The sequence below is a fragment of the Hemicordylus capensis genome, chromosome 3, assembly GCF_027244095.1.
Source record: "Hemicordylus capensis ecotype Gifberg chromosome 3, rHemCap1.1.pri, whole genome shotgun sequence".
Lineage (NCBI taxonomy): Eukaryota > Metazoa > Chordata > Lepidosauria > Squamata > Cordylidae > Hemicordylus > Hemicordylus capensis.
In genome coordinates this window covers 141,260,780-141,268,408 of record NC_069659.1, presented here as the reverse complement: position 1 = coordinate 141,268,408, position 7,629 = coordinate 141,260,780, and the positions used below count along the sequence as shown (strand labels likewise).

Sequence of the window (7,629 nt, the reverse complement as noted above, 5' to 3'; positions counted from 1 at the left end):
ATAAATGTCCGGTTGGTGTGGTGCTGATTGTAAATGTTTTCCAGGTTCTCATGATATGTTCATGGGAGTGTGCACGCTACTAGTTCCTTTACTGGACATTGCTTTAATTGTGCGAAATGGCCCATTAAGAAGTAGGGTGTGAAGGCATTATAAGCAAGCCAACTGTTCATGAATTAACCTTGGTGTAGATTTAAAACTAACTGCAGCTAAAAATATCAAAAAGTGTGCATACTTTTCTGGTAGACTTACAGGGCAGGATCCAAACTAACTTGTTTCATTTATTTCAAAGGTACTTAATATGGATCCTTAGCTGAATTTGTACAAATGTGTATTGGTAAGTAAAATTAGGCATTGAAGTTTAATAATGTAAAAATATTATATTGGAATATCTACCATTGAAAGCCAGCCTGCTGGTTCTTCATGTCCTCATAAACATTGGATCAAGCCTTTGGGATTTCAGCCTGCCTTTCTTAAAAGATTTTGTGATTAATCTAGTTAGTCATATTATGACTTGTTCAGCAATCTTTGGACTATTGCCATGCAGAATAAGAGGGATTAATTGGTATTGGACCAATTTTATTTTATTTTTCTTTACTTAAATCCCCAAGTAGATGATTTTAATTGTTGTTGACTTCTGGGACAAATAGACAAAACCCAATGCTGACAGCATACATTTATGGAGGAAAGTCTTTAATTTTTGCTTGTCATCCTGGGGCACGATTTACAGGAACTGCACAAGATAACTACAGAGGTTTTGTGCAGATCGCATTCAGAGTTAAAGGACCTATACCCTTCATATGTGACCCCCAGGGCTTTGGTCTTTTCCTACTTAAAGATATTTAACAAGGCTAGACCTGAAGATCCATGTCATTCCTCCTTCCAATCAGCTGTTTGCCTGTTTAACACAGATAGAATATGGATTTTTCCACAGGAAGCATGGGCATATTTCTGCTACTATGTTTTATTAAGGCTGTGATCCTTTTGATACATACTTAGCTGGGAGTTAGTTCTAGTGAATTAAGTGGGATTTCCTCTGGAGTAAATGGCTATGGATAGGATCAGGGGCTGCACAGAAGTGAGATATGGTCCATGGGCCACTAATTGCCCATAGTGTGCTTTCAGATCCACTCAAACCACTCACAAAAAGAGAATAATACTGAAGGCATTTGATATTCAGTCTGCCCTGAATACGAATGCTGTGACTGACAAACACAGTGACAGAGAACAGATGCCCTAGCAATGCCCATCCACAATCTAGCAATGCCTATCCACAGTCTAGCCACATTTCCCCATTTCCTTTCATGCAATTGCATTGGAGTGCATAAGGAGCAGTGCTTTAATTTGGGAGCCTTTCAGGCAGCCTTCCATATGGTAGCTAGCCACAACATGAGCTCCATGGTGACAATCAAGGAACAAGCAATGTCCACAGTGAACAAGCAAGCCAGAATAGTTGAACGATAACAGTTTTGCCACAAAATAAATTTAATATCTTAGAGAGCACCTTCTTTTACATGATCCCCACCGCACGTTAAGGTCATCTTGGGAGGTCCATCTCCAGTTACCACCAGTTCGTTTGGTGGCAACTCAGAGGCGGGCCTTCTCTATAGCTGCTCCTGGGTTGTGGAATGCACTCCCGGCAGAAATTCGTAATCTTAATTCTTTACTGACCTTCAAGAGAGCCCTTAAAACCCATCTGTTTGGCCTAGCCTTTCAGGGGTTTTAATTAGTTTTAATTGTTTTAATGTTGACCTGGTTTTCAGAGTTTTAATTGTTTGGATTGTTTAATTGTTTTTTAAGATGTTTTTAAATTGGTGTTTATATTTGTATTTCTGTTTTAATTGTTTTTAATGATTTCTGTTTTTTAATTGTAAACCACCATGAGCCAGCTTGGAAGGGCAGTATAAAAATCAAATAGATAGATAGATAGATAGACAGATAGATAGACATATTTAATATCTTTGTTGCAGGGGGTGGACCCAGATAAAGAAGCCTGCTGCTCAAGGTGCTTCCTGTTTGCCTCTAGGATAATCCAGTCTTGATTACTGAGGACCAAATAAAAGGCAACTGCAGAGGTCCCCCTATGAATGCCCTGTTTGCTGCTGGGTGTGTTTGCATGCGCAGCCAGGCAGTAGGCATAGTACCCAGAATGTTGGGGGCAATATGCTAAAATCATTGTAAACCGCTTAGAGAGCTCTGGCTATAGAGCGGTATATAAATGTAAGTGCTATTGCTATTGCTATTGACTTAGTACTACCTGCTGTAAAAAAAAAAAAAAAATTCTACTGCATTGCTCTGTTTCTTTGAAAAATCTATTTAAAGTTTTATAAGGACAATTATTTTTATAAAGACAACTGAACAAGAATGGGACAAATGTCCCTGGGGCCCTGAGGGAATGGGGGTTCACCAGCTGAGAGGCAGCTTGCAATTCACTCTTCCCCATCCACTTATTTGAAGAAGGAGGCCCATCTCCCATTTTTGTCCAAGACTTACTCACTCTTGCTGTGCCCCTGCAATAAAGTATATATTGACTTGCACTCGCTGTGGCTGAGATGAAGTGAGGAAGGGAACAGTTGGGTTACAACCCATATCTCTTGGGCAATGATTTCAGGACAGCTGTGTCTTGATTGGACTTTGTTCCTAGCCATATTCATACATTGTTGTATAAGTATAGAGATGTCTGTTTACTTGTACATATCTTTGTGTGGGTGACTATAAAGGCATGGTACAAATAGGATGTGTATTGTTGTTTACCTATGTTCAACACAATGTGTGAATATATATACCTGTTACAGATCTGTACTGTGTACACTGTACACTCATGGTATGAGTTTTGAATGCAACATGTGAATAGCGCTGTCTGAAGTGGGGTGAACACAGGCTGACATCTCAGTTCTAGGACGTGTACAATAGTTGCTCACAGTGTCTCCTTGCAGATGTGCTTTCAAATATTTCTAGTGCAAAGTAATGATTTATATTAAGTATGGTAAGAGGTGCATACAAAAAAACAATTTTACAAAAAAACCCAGCATTGACTGGGAAGATATATTCGAGTATGGGGGAGGGGGCCTCGATCACCTTCCAAGAGCAGGCCTTGAACTTGCCTCATAGCTTATTTTACAGCACTCCTCACTGTCTCAGAACTGATGGAAAAGTCACGAAAAGGCTACTGTGTCTCTGCTTCTGCCTTCTCCCTGGTCATTGCCCGATGGTATGTCCATAATTTGTGGAAGCAGAGATGCAATGTAAGGTTGTTTGGTTTTAGCTTCCTTTTTATCATGTTGTTGTTCGTTAAGCCCTGGCTTGACATTTGACAAAGGATTTGTATCTGAAGGATTTCGTCAGGCCCAATAAAGAATATCATAAGGCACCTGAGGGTTTTCTCTTTTTGTTTCTTGAGCAGCTGTACGGTTCTTGGATTGGTAGTCACTGCTGTACACTTATTTTATTTGGAAGTTGTTGAGTGGCTGCTGAGTAAACATGCAATACTGATATCATCTGCATCTGTGTTAAGATAGGGCTTTTCTTCTCTGTCTTAATCTTTATGCTTTAAAACCAACTGATTACATATTTAAGCATCTGCCTTCTAAATTATTAATTGACAAAATAAACACGTATACTACAAAAAGCTCAGTTTCAATTTAGATATATTTTATTATTATCTTTAATTTTTTACATTTATATCCCGCTCTTCCTCCAAGAAGCCCAGACTTACATACTTAAGTTTCTCCTCACAACAACCCTGTGAAGTAGGTTAGGCTGAAAGAGAAGTGAATGGCCCAGAGTCACCCAGCAAGTATCATGGTTGAATGGGGATTTGAACTTGGGTCTCCCTGGTCCTAGTCCAGCACTCTAACCACTACACCACACTGGTGGTTTACATTAAAAGAGACTGTATTCCTATGCACACTTGCATGGGAGTAAGTCCCATTGAAATCAAAGGGCCTGACTCCTGAGTGAAATGTAGAAGTGTGCTAGAAAAGACACCTAGAAAAGGCCATCTTTAATATCTGCGTTTAAAGTCCCTATTTCAACTACATAAAGGTAAAGTGTGCTGTCGAGTCGGTATCGACTCCTGGAGACCACAGAGCCCTGTAGTTGTATTTGGTAGAATACAGGAGAGGTTTACCATTGCCTCCTCCCACACAGTATGAGATGATGCCTCTGCATCTTTCCTATATTGCAGCTGCCCAATATAGGTGTTTCCCATAGTCTGGGAAACATACCAGCGGGGATTCAAACTGGCAACTTCTAGCTTGCTATTCAAGTCATTTCCCACTGCACCATTAGGTGGCTATATTGCAACAATATACCAACATCAAATTAGCCTTTTAACTCTCAACACCACCAATTAATCAACTATACTTGGACATGATTAATTTCCAATTGAAAACTTTCAGCCTTAAAGACATTGTGGTAAAGTCTTAAAAGCATAAGAAATAACTGATTTATTTGGATGTCAATTTCCCATTGATCAGAGTAATTTAATGCTGGTGGCAGCTACATTAGCAATATAGCTACTTTTCATCAGGTGAACTATTGATGGGAGGGGGACAATGAGAGGCTGATCTTCACCAGCCTCATAGGTCCTTTCCTTTCTCTAGTTCTAATGCAACTTCAAAAAAAAAAAGTTCAAAATTTAGCATTTAACTCATGTCAAGTGCCTCTTTCAACTGTCTGTATTTTATACTGCCCAAAGGGACAATATGATGGGATTCTCTTTTATATGCCATTCTTCTCTGGCCTAAGTTGTTAATCTTGCTCAGACTACCTCTGAAGCAAGCCACTAGACCGAAGTGTAAGAGTTTGTGTGTGTGTTTGATAGTTTCCTTTTTCCAGTTATGGTTCATGAACAGTGAGACTAACAAAAGTGTGTCATAGGAGAACAAAAATTAATTAGCCTTGATTCTAAACTTATGCAAAAAAGATAAAATTTGAGCCTGTCCTCCTTCCCATTCTTGAGTATAATATCCCCAAAACATAACAGTAAAATGTAGGGCTGCTGCTTGATTAAAACTACTTTGATCAGCAAAGACTTCTTTGATTACATCTAAACGATATGCATATAACTAAAATAATAATTTTGAAGGAAAGTGTATATCTTCCTTGTTTTTAGATGCTGCATATATATTTTGCATTAGGTGCCATCTTTAAAAGATGCCCTCATGTGTAAGAGTCAAGGAGATACCTTCTCTAAGATGGTGTCTGGGTATTTTTTGGTTTTTGTTTTGTTTTTGCTTTGTTATAAATATGATTAATTAATTTAATTGTTACACTTGGGGTTTGGGGGTTTTGTTTGGTTAGGTGCCTCCTGCATCGCTTAGTTCACTGCACTATATTGTGTGCATGTAAAACTGCACTGCTCTCTGTATTTAAAAATGTAAATTTGTATCTTTTTAAAAACATCAAAAGTTGTGAAGAATGCTTCCTTAATTGATTAAAAATATAAAAATGTGAGATTACTTGTTCCTGCTTTTGAAACACGCTCTTAATAACCAGATATGTAACTGCTGCTGAGGAATAATCACAGGTGTTCTGATATATGGGAAAGGGGAGCTGGGTCCTTCCTGATGGTATCCTTGTCTAAAGATCAGTTGAGTTTGTGACTTCTGATTCTCCTACACTAATATCAAAGAGATAACTGGAACATCAGCTGAGAGAGAGAGAGAGAGAGAGAGAGAGAACACAGACAAATAGTTTCTCAGCTACCTGATCCCCAAGTCTAAAATGACTTTAAGAATAGGTTAGATATGTAGATATGTTACTATGGACTTCATAGTTTTTCTGTGTAAAATATTGACCACTTTCAGGCAAGAAATGATGAATGCCCTGAAAGTAGAAGTGCTTCCAAATGTTTTTCTAAGAGGCAAATTTTCTCTCTCTTCAGTTCCTAGGTTGTCATGTTTGGAGATCTGTAAGTACTGGCTGGAAGGCTGAAGGCATATTAGCCTGGAAGATGCACTTCTAAAATGCATTGCATTACATTGAATCAAGTCATGGAACGACAAAGGGGAAATAATTGTTTTGAGCAGAAAGAAGATGCAGTTCTCCTGCCAGTATTCTGAGAGACTTCTGGCTGAGTAAAAAGGAAAGGATTAGGCTTCAGAGTATTCTATTATAAATTTTGAAGAATTTGTGTATTTGTGAGAAATAAAGTTATACTTCCCGATGACCTACAGATACCAAATTTTGTATACACAATCTTGCCACTGAAATTAGTGGAATGCACTACTTTTTACACCAGAATATTCCGAGGGAAAGGTGTGTGTGTGTGTGTGTGTGTGTGTGTGTGTGTGTATATATATATATATATATATATATATATATATATATATATACACACATATACATACACATTTTTATACACAGTTTTGCGCAGGCGCGCCTGTGCAGTTGGGAAGTGACGCCGGGCCAGGCGGCAGGCCTCGGCGTTGCTCTGCTGCACTGGGCGATCCGCCGCCGCCCGCCACACTGGGCGATCCGCCGCCGCCCGCCACCGCCGCACTGGGCGATCTGCTGCCGCCCGCCACCGCCACACTGGGCAATCCGCCACCGCCCACCACCCACCACCGCTGCACTGGGCGATCTGCCGCCGCCCGCCACCACCGCACTCACTCCCCCCGCCGCCTGCCGCCGCGACATGTGATCCAGGGGGGGTTGGGGGGGCATGCCACTTTTTGGTGCCCCCCACATGACCCACCAGAGTGGCACCCAGGGCACGTGCCCTGCCTGCCCCCCTATTGTTACGCCCCTGGTGTCAAGCCTCATGGTACTCAGCTGCTTCTGTGGTGCTGAACATGTATGAAAACTTGGCCAATAGTGATTTATACAACTTGCTCATGCATCTAGTTTTCAGGACTGATCCTATAGTGTACTTATCTCTGTATTGAACTTGCCAACTTGCTTTTACTTCCCCTGAACCCAAAGATAGAAAACACAAATAACAAATGCATCTCTGTTTTTAATCAGAGCCTCTACCTAAATGGGACTTATGAATATTGCTATGGACAGACTAGCTTGGTGGTTGTGAGTCACCTCAGAGCAGGCTCCACTGATTGGAGGTAGGACTTTCCTTTGAGTAACAAAGCCCACTACGAGCATCAGAGCAGGAGGATGCCCCTGCCTTAAAGGGGCCACACTTGGCTGCGGTCGCCTTTCTGCTTTGAGCCACTGTGCTGGCTTAGCAATGTACTCCCCACTTGTGATCAGTGTGCAGAGTCAGGCACATGGGAATCAGCAGGCAAGCCCTTGAGAAGCCCTGGAGACCTGTGATTTGTGATCTCAATCCCTGCTGCCATTATATTCACAACTCAACAGATCCAATGATACAATAAATGCAAAAAGCATGAGAAATGTAATATATTAACATTGACTGTATTGTAATTCAGTCCACTGAATTGATTGGCATAATTTAGGTTAGTGGCTGATCATGTTATAACACAAAGATGAGAGCATTTGCCTACTTGGTAAAAAAGAGGACAGTAATAATGAAGACCTGCCTAGAAGCTCTCTTTTCTGACCTGCAAGTTCTGTGGCAAATTAGCACCTGCTCAACACTCAGTGTTGCTTCATGTGTCTTTAAGGTGAGATGTAGTATTAGAAAAATTGTCCAGAAAGCAGCTGCTTAAAGCA

General features: G+C 40.6%; 1 long non-coding RNA gene across 1 annotated transcript; it reads left to right on the top strand.

Annotated features, from left to right (window-relative positions):
* Positions 1-216: 216 nt before the first annotated feature.
* On the top strand, positions 217-6,166 carry LOC128350848 (uncharacterized). Its single transcript, XR_008319471.1, has 2 exons — positions 217-334; positions 5,885-6,166. It is a non-coding gene; the product is annotated as an uncharacterized LOC128350848 (long non-coding RNA).
* Positions 6,167-7,629: the final 1,463 nt, after the last annotated feature.